This window comes from Herpailurus yagouaroundi, unplaced genomic scaffold (genome assembly GCF_014898765.1).
Source record: "Herpailurus yagouaroundi ecotype Mexico unplaced genomic scaffold, PumYag 182, whole genome shotgun sequence".
NCBI lineage: Eukaryota > Metazoa > Chordata > Mammalia > Carnivora > Felidae > Herpailurus > Herpailurus yagouaroundi.
Window position 1 is genome coordinate 13,471,603 of NW_024412413.1, and position 10,164 is coordinate 13,481,766.

The 10,164-nt window shown below is 42.8% G+C and overlaps 1 long non-coding RNA gene across 1 annotated transcript in view; it reads right to left on the reverse strand.

Moving 5' to 3' along the window:
* Nucleotides 1–9,169: 9,169 nt before the first annotated feature.
* Nucleotides 9,170–10,164, reverse strand: part of LOC121040447 (uncharacterized) — a 2,589-nt gene continuing 1,594 nt past the window's right edge. Inside the window, exon 2 of the long non-coding RNA XR_005795300.1 lies at nt 9,170–9,557. This is a non-coding gene — a long non-coding RNA (uncharacterized LOC121040447). The remainder of the gene's footprint in view (nt 9,558–10,164) is intronic.

Genomic DNA, 10,164 nt, shown 5'->3' on the forward strand with positions numbered 1-10,164 from the left:
GTTCAAGCCCCATGTCTGGCTCTGTGCTGACAGCTCAGAGCCTGGAGCCTGCTTGGGATTCTATGTTTCCCCCTCTCTCCATCTGCTTGTGTTCTGTTTCTCTCTCTCTCAAAAATGAATAAACATTAACAACAACAACAAAAAAAAGAATTCTTTAGAATCAACCAAAATGTCTCTCCACTGGAGACATTTTCCACCAGCTTTCAGCATGTAATTTATTTATGTTGGACAAGAAAGAGTTAACTCAACTTTTCATTAGCATCAATGGGAGTGTGAAGTAGCAACTTGGTTAGGTTAATCTGTCTAGCTCTGGTTTGGCTAACCTGCCCAACAAGTATATCATCTTATGCTGGGTTGAAGTGGTCAGCTGTTCCCCAGAGAAGCAGTATCTGACTTCCCCACTCTCCTTCAACCTCAGCCTGCTTTCACTGGGAAACTGAAGTATATACCTTTCACTAAAATTGTAACATTAAGAAATCCTTCAGAAGGTGGTGCTCATAAACAAAGGCCCTATAACCAGACACAAGAAAACCGTAAGTTGTGATCCTCTCCCTCCTGAGCATGAAAAAGCTTTGGCTGATCACACATCACCTTTCACAACTTTTTACAACACAATAACATGGAAAAGTGGGCCTATCGATTGAGTAATTATACCAACCACATGGCTGCTGGTGGGGATGAAGAAGCTCACAGTCATGGATCGCCTTCATTGGGCCAATAGAAGTAACGGGAGCTTGAAATTGGTGGATAGACCCTTCGGCACAACCCCCAGCCCCCGCCTTCTGATTGAGAAACTCTAGGTCTCAACTAACCAGAGTCTGAAAGGTAGAGTCTTCACAGGCAAAGCAAGATAGGGAAGCACAGTGAGAGGAAGAACTGGGAATTCTAGATTTGCACAGTCCACTTGTTCAGAGTATCAGAGAGCCACATGGCAGGGAGAGAGAAGATTCATTCTCAAATGAGCAAGCCACAGAAGACACAGTGGGCTGTGGGGTAGGTGGGGATGAGACATTGGGCCAGGAATTGTGTATGCATATCAGTGTCCAGCCAGCTGTAGATCTGGAAAACAGTTCAAAACTACCACTCTGAGAATTGAGCTAAGGGAAATCCATCACCAGTATATTGGTAAACACTGGGTATCGATGGATTTGTTCTTATTTGAGGATAAATGAGCAGGGAACCACAACCATATGAAGCCAGTGAAAAACACTGCAGAATAAGGTAAAGGGAAGACTGTCCTGAAGATCTAAGGAGAGAAGAATTCTCTCACAATGATTTACTCTAGGAAATAAAGTGATACTTTAGAATCTGCTTAACATCTATAAAACTGGAGCAGAAAGGCCAAGATGTCAAGACAAAGAAAATGAAATTAAAAGAGAGACAGGTGGTATAAATAAGAATTATAAGGAGAACAAAAAATGAAATACAAACAGAGAATTGAAATCTACAATGAATCAGTAGAGAGCGGGACTGAACATATGGAAATGTGGATCAACGCCAGAGAGGATGAACTAGGGTAGCCTTCTCAGAAGGCATATATGAACCCTCAGGGGTTAAAAACAATGAGACAGTGAATGGCATCTCTATCAGATGACACCTACAGACAAAAAGAACTACAGGGAACTAACCTGCATCTTTGTCTACTCCCTCCCCAGCCCTTAGCCAAGGTTGTGAACAATCTTTAAAAAGCCCCTACAGTTTTGTTCTGGGGGCTCAGAGCTGTATCTCCACAGTCATCTCTTAGCCTTTGTTATGATCTCCTTAATTTGTTCTACGCTCACACTTTGCGGAGGCAATATGGCATAGTGATTAAGAGCTCAGACTCTAATTTTTTTAACATTTATTTATTTTTGAGAGACAGAGACTGAGCAGGGGAGGGGCAGAGAGAGGGAGACGCAGAATCTGAAGCAGGCTCCAGGCTCTGAGCTGTCAGCACAGAGCTGGACATGGGGCTCCAACCCACGAACTATGAGATCATGACCTGAGCCGAAGTCAGACGCTTAACTGACTGAACCACCCAGGCATCCTAAGAGATCAGACTCTGGAAATAAACTGCCTGTGTCTGGAATCCAGTCCTACTGTTACTGTGTGAACTTTGTAAGTCATCTGATTTCTTTATGCCCTCATGTTCTCATCTGTAAAATGACCACAATGATGACAATAATAGTAATTACCTCAGAGGGTTTAGTATAACTAAATGAGCTAATGTACGAAAGCGTTCTGAACAGTGCTAAGTGGATTGCAAATCCGTGGTAAAGCATTATTTAAATCTTTTGCATTGTCCCTGGTTTCTTCCTCTCTACTGAAATGGGTTGATACTTGAGGACTGATACTTCATTTGAGAATTTCAGGTGATGTTCTGGACTTTGGGTTTTCCCTTGGCTCTCCTCTCTGGAGACCAGGGAGCTTTTGGATACTCTCTAACCCCTGGGGCTAGTATCTCAGATCCTCACTTGGGGGAGTCAAACTAGAATTATAGATATTTGGGGGAAGGACCTAGAATAAATAAGACAGAAGTAAAGTTAGTAAGTTAGTAAGAAATATGCTCAGATTTACTTTGTAGAGTTACTTTGGTTAGCGTGTAGGAATGGGAAAAGGCTAGTTTAAGGAAGTTGAAGGTAAGTTGGGTGGGTTCTACAATTTTCCAGGTGAGAGATAAAGATCTGAGCTAAAAGGGGCACCTGGGTGGTTCAGTCAGTTAAGTGTCCAACTCTTGATTTCAGTTCAGGTCATGATCTCACGGTCATGAGATCAAGACCCACGTTGGGCTCCATGCTGGGTATGGATCCTACTTAAGATTCTCTCTCTCTCTCTCTCTCTCTCTCTCTGCCCCTTCCCCACTTGCACTCTCACTCTCTCTCTAAAAAAAATAAAGAAAGAAAAACCAAAAAAAAAAAAAAAAAAGGATCTGAGCTAAGGTAGTAACAGTTTGGATGAAGCATTTGAAGGATGTTCTGAGGGTAGGATGAACAGCAGTTGGTGACTGAGGATAAACTGTGGATGGAGTCAAAGTTAAGAATTTAACCCATCACATTTTAATATTTTTCTTTCCTCTGTCCACTGGCTGTGAGCCACTAAAAAAGTAAGAACTGTCTTTATTTTTATTAAAACCCTCAACAGTCAGCATAGTAACTGACACTCAGCAGGGATTCAGACACTATTTGTCAAATAACTCTAGATTGAAATTAGCTTTCCAGTCTCTGATCCTTCAAATAATTGTGTCACTTTAACCAATCACACCTTCTATTTAACGCCTTAGTTGTTTCTCAAAGCTTGAAACCTTTTCTCTTTGCATACGGTCAAATCTTGCCAAATCATCCATGTCCAACAAGAAACTCCTGCTTTCAGAAGTCTTCCAAAGACCGGATGGAGCATGGTGATCTCTGTCTTCGGATTCATAGTATTTCTTGTTCTTACGGCATCTTTTAAGAATACTTAAGGACAAGTCTTTGGATTTATCTCATATTTGCAAAGTCATTTAACTCTTCAAAGTAAATGCTTTGTCCCCTGATTTGGATTTGGAGATTCTCAAGCGTAGGAACACATCCACATCTCCTTTGGCTTGCTGTCCCCACGATGCCCACCCCACAGAATGCATAGCACAGCAGTGATGTGCCTCACAGTAAACCATGAGGCACACGATTCTAAACACTCAGGTTACGTTTTTTAATCTTCTTAATGGAGTAATTTTTAAAACTGTTTAAGATGAGAAATCCATGACTTTCTAGCAGGACTGGGTAAAACACTCAGAAATAGCTCTTCCCTGGCCTCCAGACCTGCTCTATTCTGCCTTAAAAGAGACCAGTTTGAGGCTTGGGTTTGGGAGTTTTAACTAGGACACCATGACTTGCCCTGTCAACACAGAGGTCATTGATTCAAATTCCCTAGTTCTGTAACTACAGCACACTCAAACTCAAACATATGGGATTAAAAGCCAAAGGTCCAATTGCCCTGGTGGAGAATGGAGCTATCACAAGAACTGTCAGCCATCATCAGTTCTCAAGTCGGGTTCTTGCTGGAATGTAGATCTTCCAAAGTCAAAGCAAAGGTTCTAGAGGCAGGCTCCAGCTCCCGTGATAGAAATGCTGGCAGGAACTGTGGGGTAGGAGAGAGGGTGGTGAAAGAGGTAACCAAGCAGGCTGGGTCTTCATGCCAGACTCAGCAGGAGATTGGAACGGTAAACAGATCCTTGTGTAAAGGCAAGTTGTAGTTGGGGAGACCAACCACATGTGATAGGTGGTGGGTAGAGTGTGGGAACCGCAGGTTCTAAGTCTGTTCACACTAAGCATAAAATAGCAAATGATTTCCAAACAGAATTTCAGTCTCTGGAGGAGGGGGAGCCCCTCGTACCCTTCCAGGATCAACTGTCATCCCATCCAGGAATACGGAAGGTGAGAATTGCTAAGTCCGAGTCTTTGGGCAACAAGCCCTCTTACCTATATTGGTTAAGATATCTTTGGATGCAAATAAGAGAAATCTCAACTAAAACTTATGCAATAGGTATGTTTATTGGTTCATGTAAATGGGGAATTCATAGGGTAAGTTCCAGGGTTGCTCTATTCAGTGTCCTCAAGGGTCCTAGAGAAGGCACTGTTAGCTGGTCACTTCCAGGACCAGCTATTTGTTATTTGTTAACAAAACCCAACAGTGCTCCATCTCCAGAAGAGGAATCATAGCCCAAGTCAATCCTAAGGGAGAAATCTAACAAAAGACAAAGCACATTCTGCCTGGCTTTTTCTTTCTGCTTTGGATGCTGGTTTGAGAACATGATGCTTACAGCAACCACAGCCAACTTGTGACCATGAAGCAACACATAAAGCAATAATACATGGAGGATGGGAGAATGGCAGGCTAGAGAGAAAGATCTTAGCTCCTTGATGAAAGCATCGAGCTGCTGTACCAAACGTGGACATGCCTACTCTGAGATTTATCATTTGGGAGATTATGATTTAAGGACCTATTACCTGGATATTTTGTTATTTGTAGCTCAAAGCAATCTTAGTTGATACAGATAGATTTTTCCCCTCTCTCTGCGCTCTGCTATTCTCAGTGTCACTTTAATCTGTCATGGCATTAAAATGGCTCCAGCAGTGTTAACATTTGTATCAGCAGAACACTGATAGGACACTGAAAGAACAGTGGTAGACCAGCATCCCAAATAAGACTCCTAAGAGTCACCTTGATTGGACTGCCTTAGGTTATCTACTGAGCCTTGAACCAATGATGGTGTCTAGGATATGGAATGCTTTGATTACCTTATGTCTACTCATGTCTGCTCCTGGAACTGGGGATAGTTCAGGTTCAAAATAAAATCTGGATTCATTTAGCAAATGTTACAAGTGCCTTGCTCGTATCCCCCAGACCCACCTTGGTGATCACCTCCACCTTTGATGGATAGACTCCACATAAACTGAAGGTTTCCTATCTTAAGCACCTGTACCTCTCTGCTGTGGGTATTCTCTGGCCTTGGGAGCATGGTAGAAGTGCTAGAAGTGACCAATTCCCAGGAGCAATGCTCAACAGATGAAGGGATTTGGTGGATAATTACTTCCCTAGGTTTCCTGTCCCTTAATGGGACAATTCTGAGTTATGTTCTACATCTGTGCTGTCCAACACAGTAGTTAATAGCCATGTGTGGCTATTTATATTTAAATCAATTAACATTAGATAAAATTAAAAATTCATTTCCTAAGTCTGACCAGCCTCATTTCAAGTACATAATAGCCACTAGTGGCTACTATATTGGACAGTGCAAACATATAACATTTCCATCACGCAGGTTGTTTGGACAATGCTATTCTACACAGTCTCTCAGAGCATCCTTTTCGTTAGTAAGCACCCATTGACCACTTATTAATATACCTCTTATTAGCTTCCTGCCCTTTCTGGTTTTATTTCTTTGCATCTTCACTATGCTTCTTGGAATCTCCTTCCAAATAAGCTTCTTGCTCCCAAATCTTTGTCTCAGCATTTACTTTCTGGGGAACCCTACTAACACCATACTCTCAGGAAAAGGAACGCGAGGGTAGGATATTGTTGACTACAAACAAGTGTCCTCTATATCCTGGCTACTCAAAGTGTAGCCCCTGGACAGGAATTTGTTTGAAAAGCAGAATCTCATGCTCTGCCCCAACTCTCCCGAATCAGTTTCTGCATTTTCAGAAGGCTCCTAGGTGCTTTATATGCACATTGAGGTTTGAGATGTCCTGCTGTATGGGTCCCTTAGATAAAGAGGGAAGAAATAAGCAGAACTGATAAAATATACTTACACAACTATGATTGCCATTTAAACAGCATTTTGTTTTGTTTTGCATAAAGGCTTCAAAAAGTAGATTTCATCATTTTGATTCAATACTTTGATGCTTTTACCAATGTTCAAATATGTACACATATATATGTACATATATGTATGTATATATACACATACGTGTCTATATATATATATTCATTTTTTTGTCTTGGTCTTCTGGTATACTAACTCGAGGTCCCCTTTTCTTCCAGGGGGCCAAGACCTCAGGATAAAACCTGGCTCTGGCCTTTAAAGTGACCTCTTCAGCACTGATTTTTCCTTCCTATCTCCAAAAGGCCTTTGCATTCCCAGTTAAGCACTTTATCATAAGGTGATCAGGGAGCTATATACCTGACAAGGTTTTTACTCTGATGGATTTTCGCATTCAGTGAGTGGATAAACCCTTTTTCTTCTAAAGACAATGGGATTCTCTATCTAGAGCCAAATTTGTTCTAATTAGCTGCCTCTGAGGTTTTCAGTGGCAAGTCTTCTGGAACTTAATAATGCTATTTTGAGAATACCTGTATGTTGCCTGCTTAATGAACATGATGATGGGAATATAAACTATTTTTCATTCCACCAAGAAAGACTTTATCCTTATTCCCCATCTCACATCTCAATTCTAGACTTGCTTTGTTTTTAGTTAAATTATGTTCAAATCACACTTTCATTAGTGTTAATTCTGTGGCGTTTGCAATGTTCTTTAATTCTTCAGCTAGCAAGTGGCTGGTATCCTGCTTAGAGCTGATGGAGGCATTTTGTTTTGCTCAGAAATGTCTTTTGATTATTGGCCTGAATGACAGAGGAATGTTTCACGCCCCACACATACATTTTCCCTTGAAATGTGTCTGGGTAGACTACCTTTTCTAGATACTTCTCCAGCATCAGCTGAAAGATAACTAGTCTTCTCTATATCTGTGCAGTCTGAGTGCTGTTTGATTCTTGACTCTTGGAAGGGCATTGTAACCTAATTTACCGGTAAGATGTGGGAAAAATATTATGTGACTGCTAAGTATTTGACACCTTGAAGATTTGATTGCTAGATATTGAAGTCTACAAAAAAAAAAATTTGAGCAACTTTACATATAATCAGACCTGATATTCAATTGTTTTGACAAATATAACATTACCATTTAAAATATTGAAATCCTTCTAGCCCCCATCCCCTGTCTACCCCAGCTGCCATAGTCCTCTGCCCAAACCTTTACTTCCTCCCACCACCGTTTCACCAAACCCAGCACCAAAGAACTAATACTGGGCCTACCAGACACCCCCAGATTCTGTTCTAGTGCTGGTGCCCTATGGCTGACTTGACTTCCCATAAGTTGCCTGGTAGGTGCCCTGCTGTTACAGGTTATATAATTTTCATATCACCCCTGTGAGCATTCATTAGTTTCCCTACCTAGCACTTGAACAATGTTCAAAACATTCAGAAAACAGCTCTAAAATTTTAGAAATGAGATTCCATTTGGAATAGTAAAAGTAATTGGGTTGACTTTAAGATGGTAAGAGTATCAGGCCACCTTCGTCTGGATGAGTGCAATATTCTTTATTATTAGTAGTAGTAGTAGTATTGGGAGGAAAGACAGAATTGGGAAAACGGAACTCTCTTCTTTAAAAACATAAAACCAATCTGCCTCCAGACTTTGCATCATGTTCTTATTCCATTCTAGTTCCTTGGGGTGCACAAAAAATGAGACCAGGAAAAACGGAGGGGAGAGCAGGGTTCCAGGCTTCCTCTTTGAGATGCTTTTAGGGCCCCCTAGTGGCTGATTTAAGACAATTTTTATTTATTTTATTTATTTTTTTTTTTTAGGATTAGGTCTCCTTGACCCTGATTAAAAAAAGAGAGAGAGACCTTTCTGAATCTCTCCTGTGACAGGTGCAATAACTGTGTGGAGAAAAATAGATAACAGTTGGTTTAGAGGGCTCAGTATTTTTTCACTTCTCAGTTCTTAGCGAAAGCAGTGCAGATTCTTTAGAAATAACAGATATATCACCTTACATATTTTATTCTGCATTCCTCATACTATATTATGTCATAGCGAACTCCTTTTAAGACATTTTTATCCTGGTTTGTGTCAAAGGGCTATAATTCATAGGTAAGTACATCCTATCTTAGGTTTTACACACACACACACACACACACCTATCCATACCATTGGTGGGGCAAAGGAATTCTTTTAATGTGGGGCTTCACGTGATATTAACAGAAGGGCTCAGTTTCTGGAATATTTCACTCTGACAACATTCCTATCGTTTAGAATATTAGATAGGCTACTGAGTTCAAAACTGCAACATTACATTGAGAGAGCAAAGCTTCTACCCGTTTAGGGTGCCTATTGACTGATGCAAGTAATTTTTGTGAAATCCCCTAATAATGAAATATATCTTTAATGTATCTTATTGACCAGAGTGAGTATTGCTCTGTCCCTCACTATGGTCATATTTTTCTCTTTAAAATCCAATCTAGAGAATGCAATATACTGGGTAATTATAATGGAGATGTTTCTTTACCACATGCTTATCTTTTAGTTTCTGATATTATTCCATTATTTCTTCTTTGCTTGTAAATTTCAGGTCTCCCTTCCCTTCCTCAGTAACGTTAACCTTATTACTATGCTAATGTGTTGTAATAATGCATTTTTACACCACTAATGAAATGAAGCAAAGCAATGAATAAAAAGAAAGCCCAAATTCTTGCTTTAACTTTACCGAATTCCAGGGCGGGGGGGGGGGGGGGGGGGTTGGAGTACGGGAGGAGGAAGAGTAGGAAGCACGGTCGACCCGCAAAATAAAAATGATCCCCTTGTTTTCAGCGCGTTCTAGAACAGAGTTGCACGTCAGAGGAAGAAGGAAGCAGCATTCGAGCTAAAAGGATTGACATTAAACTTTGACACTTTAATGGTCTCTAGGATATTAGATAATATTTTATCATCTAATGTTCTTCTCCGACACGGTAGTGACATCAAAACCAGATAACGATCTCCTATCCCTGCAAACGTGCAGGGTGAGACTCATCCCCGCGGAGATAAGCCAGCAGGACCCCGGCTTCGCAGTTAACTTATCCAGAAGCTCCAGTGCAAACGTGTTTTACTTCTTCGCCGGGGACGCCGCTGTGTAACCGCTACCGTCGTTTTGCATTCTCCTTTGCTGGGTCTGCCGCTGAAATTAGGTAAACAGCGCTCCAGAGCTGCGGGAGAGCCGGTGGCGGTGCACGAGGGGTGGGGTGGGGAGCACCGAGGCCGCGGGTCTTTGCCTAAAGAGGCTGGAGGAAAGGGAGGGGATGGCGGAAGGGTCCCGGATGGGTCGAGCTGAAGGCCAAGAGCGGGGTTACTTGGCGGGAGCCAGGTCCGAAGCCGAGCGAGGGGCCGGACCTCAAAACCCTGGGGCCCTCAGCCTGACCTCTGGGGAGTGTGGTCAGTACCGCAGCCCGAGCTCGGCATCCTTCTCTTATGCACCCTCCCACCCCACGCCTTGCACTTTATCTCTGTTTTTGCATCCTTCCCCTGCCCCTTCCTGGAGTACTGTGGGCTTCCCGCTGCCTCATCTGCACCCATGGGCCGAGAGAGAGGCGAGCGGAGGCGAGGCTGGGACCCGGGGCTCGCCGGGCTGGGGAGGGGTGGGGATCCGGGGCTGGGGGGGTGGGGTGGGGAAGGGGACCCCAGAAGCCCTGGGACCGAGCTGAGGAAAAACCCGGGAGCTGGATCGCGCGCCGGAGCTCGGGTCTCCCAGTCAGAGTTGCCCATCCCTCTGCGTTCTCCTCCTCTCCGGGCCTGTTTCCCCCTCCTTTGGGTTTTCTCTCCAGGCCTCCTCCTCCCATTCACTCTCACACCACTGGCCCCTTTGGCCTGCCGGTTTCACCCACTCCTTCC